Source organism: Arachis stenosperma, chromosome 3 (assembly GCF_014773155.1).
Source record: "Arachis stenosperma cultivar V10309 chromosome 3, arast.V10309.gnm1.PFL2, whole genome shotgun sequence".
Lineage (NCBI taxonomy): Eukaryota > Viridiplantae > Streptophyta > Magnoliopsida > Fabales > Fabaceae > Arachis > Arachis stenosperma.
This window is the reverse complement of record NC_080379.1, coordinates 7,527,151-7,541,806: the sequence shown is the minus strand read 5'-3', so window position 1 is coordinate 7,541,806 and position 14,656 is coordinate 7,527,151.

Below are 14,656 nucleotides of genomic sequence, written 5' to 3'. Positions count from 1 at the left end.
CAGAATAAATGCAAAAAATAAAAAAGATAATTAATTCAATAAAATGTAAATTATAATGTCATAACCATTTCTTTATCCACACCCACAAATTTATTTAATTTCTATTCATATTTTATGTTGTGAACAAACATTTTTATTAATATGACGATAATAGAAAAAAATTAATGCATTATAAAAATATCGACGACTAGGCTGTCGATTTTAATATTTTATTTTTAATTTTTTTTAGTACTATCGACAGCAAGCCGTCGAAAATTATCGACGGCAGAAATAGCCGTCGATTTTTGGCGTCGAAAAAAACGCTTTTTCTTGTAGTGATTTATATAATTTTTATTTTTTATGTTTTTAATATATAAATATTATAATTTTTTTATGATGTTAAAATTATTATTTATTAGATATTAAATAAGTTCATTAAACAAGTATATTTTACATATTTTATCCAATACTTAATAAAATAAATTAATTAACAAAAAATAAAAAATAGATATTTTTATATCTTATAAGAATAAAGATAACTTCTTTATTTGACAAGAATTTATTAATATTTTTTAATTAAAAAAAACTAATCATGATTATATGTATTATTAAATATACAATGTTATATTTAATTGTAAAAAATTTTAATTTTTTTTTCTATTAAAATTTTAGATCCATCCTATTCAAAACTTTTTTATAGATAAATTGTGATAAGAAATTGGGTACTAAATTTATCATTAAGATCCATAACAGTACTAAAATTTAAAAACACAAATTACACTAAACAATCACCAAGATTTAGTAAGGAGTGACATAGCTACTAAACCATAGTATGCAGTAGATTCTCATTATTTAGTATATTTATGTAGAAAAATAAGTATATGCAATTATTTTTACCGAATTAACCACTTACAATCATTTATACAATCTTTACATATATCATTTGAAGTTAGAGATGAGAATAAGTTAAGGCCAACTGATCCCAAAATTCAAGTTCAGGTCATTAAATTCACGATCTAAACTTAAACTCGCAAATTGATTTAAATAATAATATAAATATAATCAATAATTTTATATATAAATAAATTATAACTTATATATATTATTTATCTATTAATTATAATTTATTTTTATATTAAATTTTACATAAAAAGATGACTATAAAATTTTATAGCAAAACATTAATTAAATTTATTACGTTTTACTTAGTTCATCTTTTATTCAACTTCTAATAAAATAAAAAAAATATTTCAATTTAGATATGACAAAAATAAAAAGCGATGCACTCGTTTTAATAGACTTTAGTACTAAAAAACTCGGGAATTGGAGACCTAAGGTGGGCAATGGACTCCCAAAAGTTTTAAAAAGTTTTTAGTAGTTAGTAATATTAGTTTAATTATATTAGTAATGTAATATTAGTCATGCTTAGTGTAGATTTAACTTGGTATGAAAACATAATTTATAAATAAAATATTCATTTTAAAGTGAAATTAATAAAAAAATATTATAATTTTATATTGTAATTGATATTTTTTATAATATATAATGTTATTTTTATTTTAAAATAATTTTTATATAAATATTATATAATTATTAAATATAATCTTTAAAAGTAAAATTTTAAAAATTTATTATATAAAATTTACAAAATTATATATATTGAATTGACCTAATATAAATTGTTGTTTTTATATTAAGTTAGACTAAATTTGAATATTTAAAATAAATCTAACAAAATATTAATATTTTATTGCAGTACATTATTTATTATTGTTGCAAATTACAATAATTTACAGAGTATTTTGTTTTCATATCTAAGGTCCATGAAACCATTAAAAAAAAATCCTTAACCCAATATTTTTCAATCGGCTCCCCAGGCAATTAGGCAACCGACTTCCCACTATCGACAATAGTTTGATGCGTTTAGGAAAACACAAGGGTAATTCCGTAATTGACAATATGGTGTTTTTGGATAAGGGTATCACAGGTTGAAGGTTTTCCTTGCACTCCCTTTTTATGGAGTATATTGCAGATTTCTAGCAATCAATTATATCCATTACAATATTTTAACAAATTTCCAATAAAATGATATGGTACATCTGAAAACTTTCCCATACTATATATTTTATTTAAGTACATTCAACTTACAGGTTACTGTTGAGCGTTGAGGTAAGTGATCCAAAAGACACAAGTTGAGATTTCAATTATCAGTTTATCACTACTTTTTATTTTTGTTGTGGAAATAATATTTTTTGAAACACATAATAATTAAAAAGATTTCTAAACACAACATACATGTTGGATAAAAAAACACTGTTCTCTGCATCTTATTTGACTGCTGTTTTGTTCTCTATTTTTTCTTTTACGAAGATGATACATAAAACTAAAAATATCCACCAACTACTTAGAACAATATAATATTATTGTAATGTTTATATTTATCTTTTTTATACTATAGATGAAATATGTATCACGATTTAAAGATCTAAATACTCTCTAAAATACACATGTCCGTAAATAAAATTTTTAGTTAATTAATTTATTAATAAAACCCATGATTTTTTATCATTTTATGATAAAATATGATCAGTATCTCCCTTTTTCTTTTAGCTGGAAAGTAAACATTATCCTCGGCCAGGTAAGTTCCAACAAATGATCCTGTTTTTTGTTGCTGTAAATTATCTTTTCCCCTTGAATTTGTTGCTAATTATCGGTGATAATTGAATTTGTTGTTGTCTTACTAAAATAATAATTTAGCTAAATTTTTTATTATTGTAAATCATACTTGGAGCTAAAGATTTTATTGTTGAAAATTATCATAGTGAATTTAAAAAGAGAATTTAAGAGGAGACTTAAATTTTACTTTTCATAATCTTTCATAATTCTTTTAACTACTATTTAAATTATTTTTACTTATAACTAATTACTCTACTGATTATGTTAGGACCAAATTATACATGTTACATACATAAATTTTAATAATAAATGATAATTTATAAGGGTTCAAATGTCTTTATTCTCAAGATAAAAAGATTGAACTTAAATTAATAACATACAATAAAAGATATATATTCTATTATATAAAAATCGGATGTCTGCATTTAATGATGAAGTTGACGTGGCATGCTTCGAAGAGTGTTACCCGATTTAATTGTTTTAACTCATTCAATATAATTTATTACACTGAATTAATTATATCAACTAATTGATTTGATTAAATATTTAAATATAATTTGTTATAATTTATGTTACTTAATTAATTATACTACATTAATTATAATTCGTTATATTAGTGAATTAGTCTTTTCATTTATAAAGTCTAAAATAAAATAAATAAATTGTTATTTATTCTAATTAAATTTATTTATATACTATATATGAATTAACGTCTATTCTATCTATTCTATTATATAAAAATTGGATTTCTACACTTAATGATGGAGCTAACGTGGCATACTTATGAGAGTGCTTCTCGATTTATTTCTTTTAACTCATTAAATACAATTTATTATGAGATTAATTATATCAACTAATTGATTTGATTAGATATTTAAATATTACATAATAATTATAATTTATATCAATTTGTTTTAATAGTATTTCCTAATTTATTTCTTTTAATATTCTGGTAGTATTTTTTAATTTATTAAATCAAATTAGGTATAAATTATGTATATTAATTAATTGATTTGATTAAATTATTAATAATTAAAATAATAAATCTATAAATAAAATAAGTAATTGAGATATTTTTAACTAATAATTAAATCAAATTAAATTATATGTATTAAATCAAATTCAAATCATGTGAATTAAATACTAAACTAAAATATGATAATTTCTTGCTTATTCAAATTAAATGCAATAAATACAAATTAATTTTATTAGATTATGATGATTTTCTGGTCTTCTATATATAGACAGCTAAACAAAATGATAAGAATCATTATTTGTATCGCTCTTGCTATTTTAATTCTTCTTCTTTTTTTCTTTTTTTCTTTTCTTTATATAAAATTTCTTTTATGGATAAATGAAAAGGTATGGATGAATAGTGTTTCATTGATTGTTTGTTTATAACTTAAAAATGTCTCAATTTAGGCATTATCGTTGCTGATGGAATTGGACGGCAATGTGCTCGGCATACTTGCATATTAAGAAATCAGATCATGTTTTCAAGGTGCACCGATGCAAACTTTTGGAGCTGCCGACTGCCGCTGAATTCATCGTATAGCTGGAGCAAATTATGATATAGTGAAAAAACATTTATGCATGCATGCTATTCCTCTTTATATATGTATCCCTCTATTTTTACAATTCACATCTTTATATATTAGATTCTTTTTGACATTATTTAAATTTGATATTTTTTTCTATTTTTACGTTTCTAATCATTTTTTGTCTTAATATTTTGTTCTCGTCAATTTCTATATTTTATTTTAGGTTAACTCTGTGGTTCAAATATAATCATTTATGTTATTATTGAATGTTATGAAATTGACCTGATATTAACAATAAATAATTCGAAAAAGGTATTTTTTGGAACAATTCACCTAAATATAAATTGTTACGTTAAACAGATGATGATAAATATTTTTATATTAAATCTCTTATAAAAGAAACTTATAGAAATGTTATGTTATATGATATAATTTGATTATATATTTTTTTTATCTTCAATCTAAATTATTTGAATTGGCATACTATTTATTTTTAAATTTAATTAAATATCTAAATATCTTACAATTTAATATAATTTAATTTACATAAATACATATTTTTAATATTTATGTAATAAATTTTAGAGATATTTTTGCAAGTTATAATTTTTTATCTGTATATTTAACTTTTAATAATATTTTTTTATTTATTTATATTATTTCTATTATTTGAGTATCAATAATGCGTTAGAAATTTTTTATCGTATAAGTTATTTTGAGAAAAAAATGATAAAATTTGATTTATAAAAATTTAAACTTGAGCGTTTACTATTATTAAGCTCAAATTTTAATTTATTTTTTATATTATATAAATATTAAATTCTTTGATTAAATACTTATTTATTTATGATAGGATATTATATATATTTTTATATTGGCAATTAAATTTCAATTGCTACACAAAAATAATATATTTTAGGTAATTATACATTCTTTGTTATTTTATAAATCATTATATATTTTTAAAATTGTTTAATTATGTTTATTCTTTTAAAAGGATTACTATTATTAGAGAATAACAAATATTTATAATAGTTTAAAATTGAAAAAAAATAAAAAATATTAATATTCTGAATTTTCGAAGTATAAATCTTAAAATAAATATATATGATTATGATTAATGATTATAATTGGAGTTTTTATTTTATTCTAATTTTTTCCAGAACATATTTGCCTTATTTAAGTTTTATTTTTGAATTGATTGCTTTTTTTGTAAAATATCAATTAAAATTTATACCTTGAATAAAATAGTTACGTGTCTAATAAAATGAACAAAAAAATATTTTTATTTTTAGTAAAAATTTATGTCATTTTAGCTTTTTTTCTATATCACATCTTATATTTTTACTATATTAAAAGAGAGTTTTTATTCAAATTAAGAAAATTTTTTAGTTATTTTTTTAGTTTTAAATATTATTTACTAATATAATAAAAAATTAAAAATAACAATAATTACTCATATAATTAAAATAGATATCCTAATATATACATAATTCTATGTATACCAAGAATTATTATATATAATAAATAATTATTTATTTTTTATAATTACTATTTATAAAATTCATTACATAATTTTTTCATCTTAATATCAATATTTAATGAATATAAGATACAAAATATTATTTATATTATTTAACATACAAAATAAATATCTTAAATCATCATGTAGAACAAGAAGTATAATAGTGCAAATACTTATTTACTTATTTTTTCTATTTATTTATTCTATTATATAAAAATTGAGTTTCTACACTTAATGATGGAACTAACGTAACATGCTCCAGAGAGTGTTTTTCGATTTAATTATTTTAACTCATTAAATACAATTTATTACAATGACTTATTTATATTAACTAATTGATTTGATTGAATATTTAAATATTAATATAATTTATTAAAATTTATATTACTTAATTAATTAGACTACGTTAATTATAATTCATTATATCAATGAATTGGTTTTTTTTATTTATGAAATCTAAAATAAAATAAATAATTTATTGTTTATTTTAATTAAATTTGTTAAATTAGATGACGCATAGCAACGCACACGGTGGCAGAACAGACACGACAATAGTAGTAACTGGGCAGGTAGAATAACGGCGACGAGATGGAAGTTGCATGTTCTTCTTTATTGCATTCGAAAGTAAGTCAAGCAATATTCTACTCTCCTGGATTTTTGGGAGCGAGGTCATATAATTGAGGGCAAGAAAAGTCGGGTAGCTATTTGGTTTTTCAAGGCTTTTTTTTTTCAGATTTTTAAATACCTAAAAGAGCACCGTGTTAAATATCATATATCCTTTATTTCTTTCTCTTTTTTTTTTTAAATGTAGATGAATATAAAATATATTAGAAATTGTCTACGAAAAAATTAAATTAAGTTAGACAAATATATATATATATATTTATTATTATTGTAATTGAATAAATCAAAAAAATAATTAAAAAATATCGTTATCCTTAAATTTAACTCTACCTATTATGCAAAATCTCTATTTATATGATTTATTTCTCATTATATCTAGATTATATCTCATTAATAATTATAGATAAAAATTTTTATTAATTGCATTTTAAGTTTTCAATTATATGTCAGAACTAATTTTTTTATCTAAAGTTAATATAAAAAAAAATTCACATCAAGTTATCTAGACTCTAGAGTCATTAATAAGTTTTTTGACCAATAAGATGTCATTAATAATCTTTTCTAAAAGTTTAAGTTGCATAAATATAATTAGATAATTTTAATAAGAATAATATTACGGATTTAAATTTATCTATTCTATTATATAAAAACCGAATTTTTGTACTTAAGGATCGATGAACCTGACGTAGCATGCTTCTGAGAATATTTTTTAATTTATTTCTTTTAACTCATTAACTATAAGTTATTACGATAAATTAACTATATCAACTAATTAATTTGATTAAATATTTAAATATTATATAATTTATTATAATTTATATCAATTTAATTTGGTAGTATTTTTTAATTTATTTTTTAATTTATTAACCCAAATTTATTGTGTGTACTAATTAATTAATTTGATTAATTTATTAGTCATTAAAATAATAAATCTATGAATAAAATAGGCAACTGAGATACTTTCAACTAATAATTAAATCAAATCATATATATTGAGCTAAATTCAAATCATGTAAATTATGGACCAAATTAAAATAAAATAATTTCTTACTTATTTAATACACTTTTTGTATTTATAAATAAATTATTGTCTACTTCAATATATGAAATTTTTATGAATTTTTTATTGCACAATTTACTTTAACACAAATAAATTAATTTATAAAAATTTAAATTTGAACGCTTACTATGATTAAACTCAAACTTTAATTTATTTTGTCATATTATTATATAAATATTAAATTATTTGATTAAACACTTATTTGATTATGAAATGATATTATATATTTCTTTATATTGACAATTAAATTTCAGTTACTACACAAATATTATATTTTAGGTAATTGTATATTTTTTTGTTATGTTGAAAATTATTATATAATTTTAAGATAATTTAGTTATGTTTATTTTTTTTAAAAGTATTGTCATTATTGGAGAGTAACTAATGTTTGTGATAGTATAAAATTAAAAAATAAAAATATAAAATATTAATATACTGTGTTTTTGAAGTATAAATCTTGAAATAAATATATGTAATTATAATTAATGATCATAATTAAAAGTCTTTATTTTATTTCAATTTGTTCAGGACATGTTTATCTTAAATTTTATTCCTTTATTAATTAGTATTTTTTGTACATTTAATTATCATTAATTTATATAAATCAAAATATATAACTTAAAAAGATAGATACGTGTCTAAAAAATTAAAAAAAAAAATTTTTTGTTAGTAAAAAATTTATGACGCTTTAGTTTTTTTTTTTGGTATCATATCTTACATTTTTATCATAAGTTAGAGGTAAATTATTAAATATAAATTAGATTTATTACTTATTACCCTACTTCAAATTCATTAAATTTGATTTAAATGGAGACAACTAGGTAACGTTATTGAGTTTAAGGGATTCAGGTAATTTTAGGGTGACTTTGGTTTATCAACGTAAATTAACCTAATATGTGATATTAGTTTTTGTTATATATATAAAAAAAATGTGACATATTTATGCACTGTTTAGATTAGAAGAATTTGTAGAGAAATAACATGTTGGGGAAGAAAATGGATGAAAAAATTAATTTTTTATTATTTGGTTCAACAAAAAAAATTGAATAAAAAACATAAAAGTGTATATGAAACTCACGTAAATTTTTTCTCTTCAAAGTTGCGAAGAAAACTGATTCAAAAGTGCAAACATGGATAAAAATACAGAGTTACCATTTGAAATATAATTTATATATAATATATAAAACCATTAATATAATTTTTCTCTATTATAATTTTTTCTCTTCTTACTTTTCCTTCCATTCAAGCAAAAGAAATTTTTTCCTCTATTTTCTTTTCATTCATTTTTTTTAACCTAAACAACACACACAAAAAATATACTTTTCTTTTTATTTTCTTTCCTCTTATTTTTTTATCTTATATCCAAACAATAGCTTAGTGTTTATCCATTTATCTTTTATTAATATTGTTATAACAAGGATACATGTAACTTTATAAAAATGATATAACCTAAACTTTGATTATCTAAAAATTTATTGAGTGGTTAGAATAGCTCCACGTCACGAACCAATGAATGCTAGCAATAAGGATGATCACAAAAACAGCTGAAACAGGTATTTGCAGAGATTACTCGCGTTTTAGAGCTAGATGGGGACTCCTGAAATCCTGACGACCTGCCATGCGAAAATGAATGGGGACTAGGGGTGCAAACGGGTCGAAACCTGTCGAGCTGATCGTATAACCCGCCAAAAAATGTGGGTTGGGCTGGAAATTTATGGCCACCAAACTTAAAAATCCCGCCTACCCTGCACCGCCTAATCCATGGGATTTGGCGGGCTTCGGTGGGGGCAGGGTAGGCTTTTCCACTGGGCCAAGCTTTTATTTTGGTAGAGCTATTTTTTTACAAATTTCTATGACGTTATTGATCTACAAAATGATGAAAATGATAATTGAAGAAGTTTTAAGTTATATTTTGGATAATATTTGTTTTGCTTTGGATCAGACAATGCTGGTTTTATTATTTTGTTTCAAAAAAATTGATTTATAATTATATTTATTACATATTTATAATTATAAAGACGTTAATGTGTGTGAATTTAAAAATTATAATTTTTTTATATTTTTAGAAATTATAAATTTATTAAAATTATTGTGAAATTATATATATAGTTTAATATTTAATAGCTTATAAAAAAAAGGAGATCCCGCCAGCCTACTATTAGGCGGGTGGGGGAAAATTCAGAACCGTCTTACTAGGCGGGGCGGGTTTTTGGCGAGACAAGGCGGACTTTCCCGTTTGTCACTCCTAATAGGGGAACGGACATAAGTACCCGCCCCATAAAACTTATTAAATATACGCGAATATAAAATTATTAATTTATCCTAATTTATACATACGTAAATCCATTTCTTGAATTTAGTAATCCTAATTTCTCCCTCCAATTCAAATTTTTGTTTTTCTTCCAGACTCATCCCCTCTCTCTCTAACTCACTTTCTCTATCTCTCATCAAGTCCGTCACTATGTCGCTCAGTATCGTCCTAAAAAATTATGTTATGTTATTATGTTGTATTATTTTTTTATGTTTTCTCCTTTTGAAATGTTATTTAACATAACGAATATGTTATAAATTGTGTTGAATTATATTGAATTGATTATTTTATGATTTATTATATTATGTCTTTTTGTGTTAATTTTTTTAAAAGTTTTCAAAGAATATTCATAGATACTCGAAGAGATCTACGTTTTCTAAGGGATAATTAAACAGGAACTTGCAATGACGGAGAAAGAACGGGGACATTTTTTTAAATAAGAATGAGGGATGGAAAGTGGGTTTCTGACGCTCCCCTGAGTCTTCATTACCATATTAATTTATTTTTCAATAGAATAAATTATATATTGAATAACAAAAGTTGTTATCGGTTTCTTTTCACACTAACTAATACTCAACGATGGTGTTTCGATACACCATATTACCAAAAAATATTAATTGATCTATTAACTTTTGTAATGACATAAATTTATGAATTTAAAATTTTAAAAATTATTTCATAAAATGTGAAGTTTTAACAAGTAATAATGTTGATCATATTATTTTGATTTCAAGAATGAATACGATAGCAATAAATAAAATTGTCCCAAGTAAATTTCAACAAAGATAAAAATTCATAAGTATTTCTATTAATGAAAAATTAATCTATTTTAAAGACAAATACAATTTTTTTCTATAAATTTCCTAACTTGGCAAGTTAAGAATTAATCCACCACATATTGATGCTCTATTTATTAAGGGTTTGTTGCTAACTAATAAATTGTGATACACACAAGACGAGATTCAAACTCCAAATACTTGCTTAAGCGGGCAAATGAGATGACCATTCAATAAATTTAAATTGACTAAAATAAATATTAATTATTTTTAATATTTTTAAGTTATAAAATATTTATAATAATAATTACTATGTATATTTTTTATTTAAATTTTAATAAAAAATTTTATATAATTTTATGTATTATCCCGTGTAGGACACGGGAACATACACTAATTAATATTTAATTTTTGTATTCTTCTGTGTTTCTTTCAACTAATTTATAACATATAGTAAGAAGAAAAGAAGAAGTTAGTTTGATATATACTAAAAGTGGTGAGAAAAAAATTTGCCTAAAATTCACCTAAATCTTATTCAATGCAGTAAAGAATCTTGTGATTTAATTGTCCATTATTTTTAATTTGATTAAGTAATATGATTAGTGTCCATTTTGTTTTTTTTTTTCTTCTATCTATTAGCTCAAAAATGTAGAACAAGTGATAAAATGGTATGTTTTGTTTTCTGATTAACCATCAGAAAGCGTGAAATGAAGGTGGTTCTTCTGCATCACCCACATGCTTCCACGTTCTTTGATTACACTACACTACCATAATTATTTTCTCCAAATCCCACTCTACCTATATTGGTACAAAACCGTCCTTTGATTAGATATAGATAGCAATATAGGTAGTAGCCTTCATTTCAATGTTTGTGGAAAATATATATGGGATCAATGTACTTGATCTATGAGCCATGTGAATGTCATATATATAAATAATATTTGAAAAAGAACATTCAACACTAAAAAAAGAAATATTTAACACAATTAAAAAATATATCCAAAACTTAAAAAAAAAAATCCAAAATATATAAGAGTAAGGAGAAAGTAGTTGTAGCAGTAGCAGTGATGAAAGAAATAATGAATTTGTGTGTTAACTAAAGATGAAATACATGTGAATATATATGTGTAATTTAGAAGAAAAAAAATTTGAAAAGAGAATTTAAGAGAGAGACTTAAATTTTATTTCTCATAATCTATTATAATTCTTTTAACTATTATTTAAATTATTTCTAATTATAGTTAATTATTCTATTAATTATGGACCAAATTATACATGTTTTTATACATAAACTTTAATAATAAAACTCAAACTTGTAAAAGTTTATTCGTAGAATCATAAATTTGATCAATTTTAAATTTAAACTTATAATCTCAAAAGTTGTTATAACTTCTGTATGAGATTATTTCTATTGAAAAATTTTATATATATAATAAAAGATAGTTATTTTATAATTTTTAAAGTTATCTTTATTAATTTATGTTACAAAAATTAAAATCTTTTATATTTATATTATCAACTATTTTAATAAATATAAATAAATTGTGTTTTTTATTGAATAGGATTAAAACATAAATATTAAAACAAAATAACATTGAATAACTACCTTAACTTGAATCAATTTAAAAGTAAACGTTACAAAGACCAAACACAAGTTATAATTTTATCTAACATTATTATAGTTATTTGTGTATTTTATAGTACTATTAAAGTAAATACAAAAATGTATTGAATGATAAGGCATAAAGTTAATTGCAATCGTCTAAAATTAAGAATGAGCAATAGTATTTTTTTTTATGTAAAACAAACTATATAAAAGTAATTTTATCTCTTTAAACTATAGTATAAACTTTTCATTGATTTTAATTTTTGAAACAATCTAGCATACCCATCTTTCATAAATTATTTTTAAAAGATGCAATTGTTAAAACAAATGAATAACCAACTTATTTTATGTGCTCTAAAAAAAATAAAAATACTTTAATCTACAATTTAAGATCCAACACATGTGATGCTTATAATAAAGAAAAATATCTTATAAATTTTAGTCTTTTCATCTTGAGAGTAAAAGACATTTGAATCCTTATAAAAGATTAGGATACTAAATTATAGGTCTTATCGATTATGATAAAAAATATTTTCTAAAAATAAAGATTACCTTTTTTATAATAGAAAATAAAAACATTATGAGTGATACGTACTCTTAAAAAAATTAGCTAAAATCTTCATTTTCTTTTATTTATTTTTTTAAAGGAGGAAGCTGAAAGCTTTCAGAGAAATTTAAAGACTATATATCAAAAGGTGTTTCCCTTGCACTTTCACAGAGATAACTTACTGTCTTTTGACATGTTTATGTTGCATAGAATGGAGTCCTTTTATATAGTAAGCCGATCATGATGCATGTGTTTAGTGGAGTTAAACCCCAAAATGGTCCTTGAGATTGGCGTTTTGCACTGAAATCGTCCCTAAGATTCTAATTGCACCAATTACGTCCCTGAGATTGAAAAAAATGCACTATAGTAGTCCCTGACTCATTTTCCATTAACGACGTGATGACATGGCATGATGACATGGACTGTAAGTGACACGTGTCACTTCATGATTTGGCCACGTATAATGGTAGGATGATGTGGTGACCAGTGACACGTGGCATGCTGACGTGGATGGTTGTGCCACGTGTCACAATGTTATTTGACCACGTGTCCAGTTGTGCCACGTGTCGCAACAGTATTCGTCCACGTGTCATCCATTATGCCATCGTTGTATATGCACCAAATTAGTCCCTCACTTTGCATTAAGTGACTCATTTTAGTCCCTGAAATTTAATGTCGTGCACCAAACTAGTCCCTTCATCAATTTTTTCTCATTTTTTTCTATAAATTCAAAATTTTCAATATTTTTGAATGCATTAATTTCAATTCTATTTTTTCACATGTTCTTCAAATAAAAGTGTTTTTATAAAATATTTTTTCTCTTGCGAATACCCTATTCGCCGACTTGGAGTTAACGTGAAGGCTTTTCAAGCACCTTCACTACCATCTTCAACCTTTTTCAATACTTTTATAAAATATTTTTTTTCTTGCGGATACCTCTAATAGCTTCTGTCTTGGAGTTGACGTGAAGGCATTTCAAACTTTTCTCATTATCATCTCCGACCTCTTTCGTCTAGACTGCAGAGATCAAAAGTGGTAGTGAGGGTGGTTGAAGTGCCTTCAATCTAGCTCATTTATACATAACGAAAACATATATTTCATAAGAAAAAATATTTATTTTAATTATTAATTTCTTGTTAAAAACACATGTTTTTTTTATGAAAAAAATGTGTCTAATCAATCATATAATTATTTTTTTATAATAACATCCTTATATATTACAAAATTTACCAATATTAAATTATTAAAAAAAGTTATATAATTAAAACTAAAATCTTAAAATTTTTTATAAAAGCACTTGTATTTAAACGATATATGAAAAAATAGAATTGAAATTAGTTTATCAAAGATATTAAAATTTTAAATTTAAAAAAATGAGAAAAAATTGGTGAAGGGACTAGTTTGGTGCACGACATTCAATTTCAGGGACTAAAATGAGTCACTTAATACAAAGTGAGGGACTAATTTGGTGCATATACAACGATGGCATAATGGATGACACGTGGACGAATACTGTTGCGACACGTAGCACAACTGGACACGTGGTCAAATAACATTATGACACGTGGCACAACTATCCACATCAGCATGCCACGTGTCACTGGTCACCACATCATCTTACCATTACACGTGGCCAAATCATGAAGTGACACATGTCACTTACAGTCCACGTCATCATGCCATGTCATCACGTCGTTAATGAAAAATGGGTCAGGGACTACTATGGTGCATTTTTTTCAATCTCAGGGACGTAATTGGTGCAATTGGAATCTCAAGGACGATTTCAGTGCAAAACGCCAATCTCAGGGACCATTTTGGGGTTTAACTCGTGTTTAGTACTTTCAAAACTTTTAGCTAAATCCAAATAAAACTAATTAGAGTAATTATCTAAATTAGTCCCGAGGATTTTAGAATCGAATATTTTAGTCCTAAAAAAAATTAATATACAGATTAATTCCAAAGGTTTTATTCTACCAGATAAATCAGTCTCTAGTTCATTTTCTGACAGTGT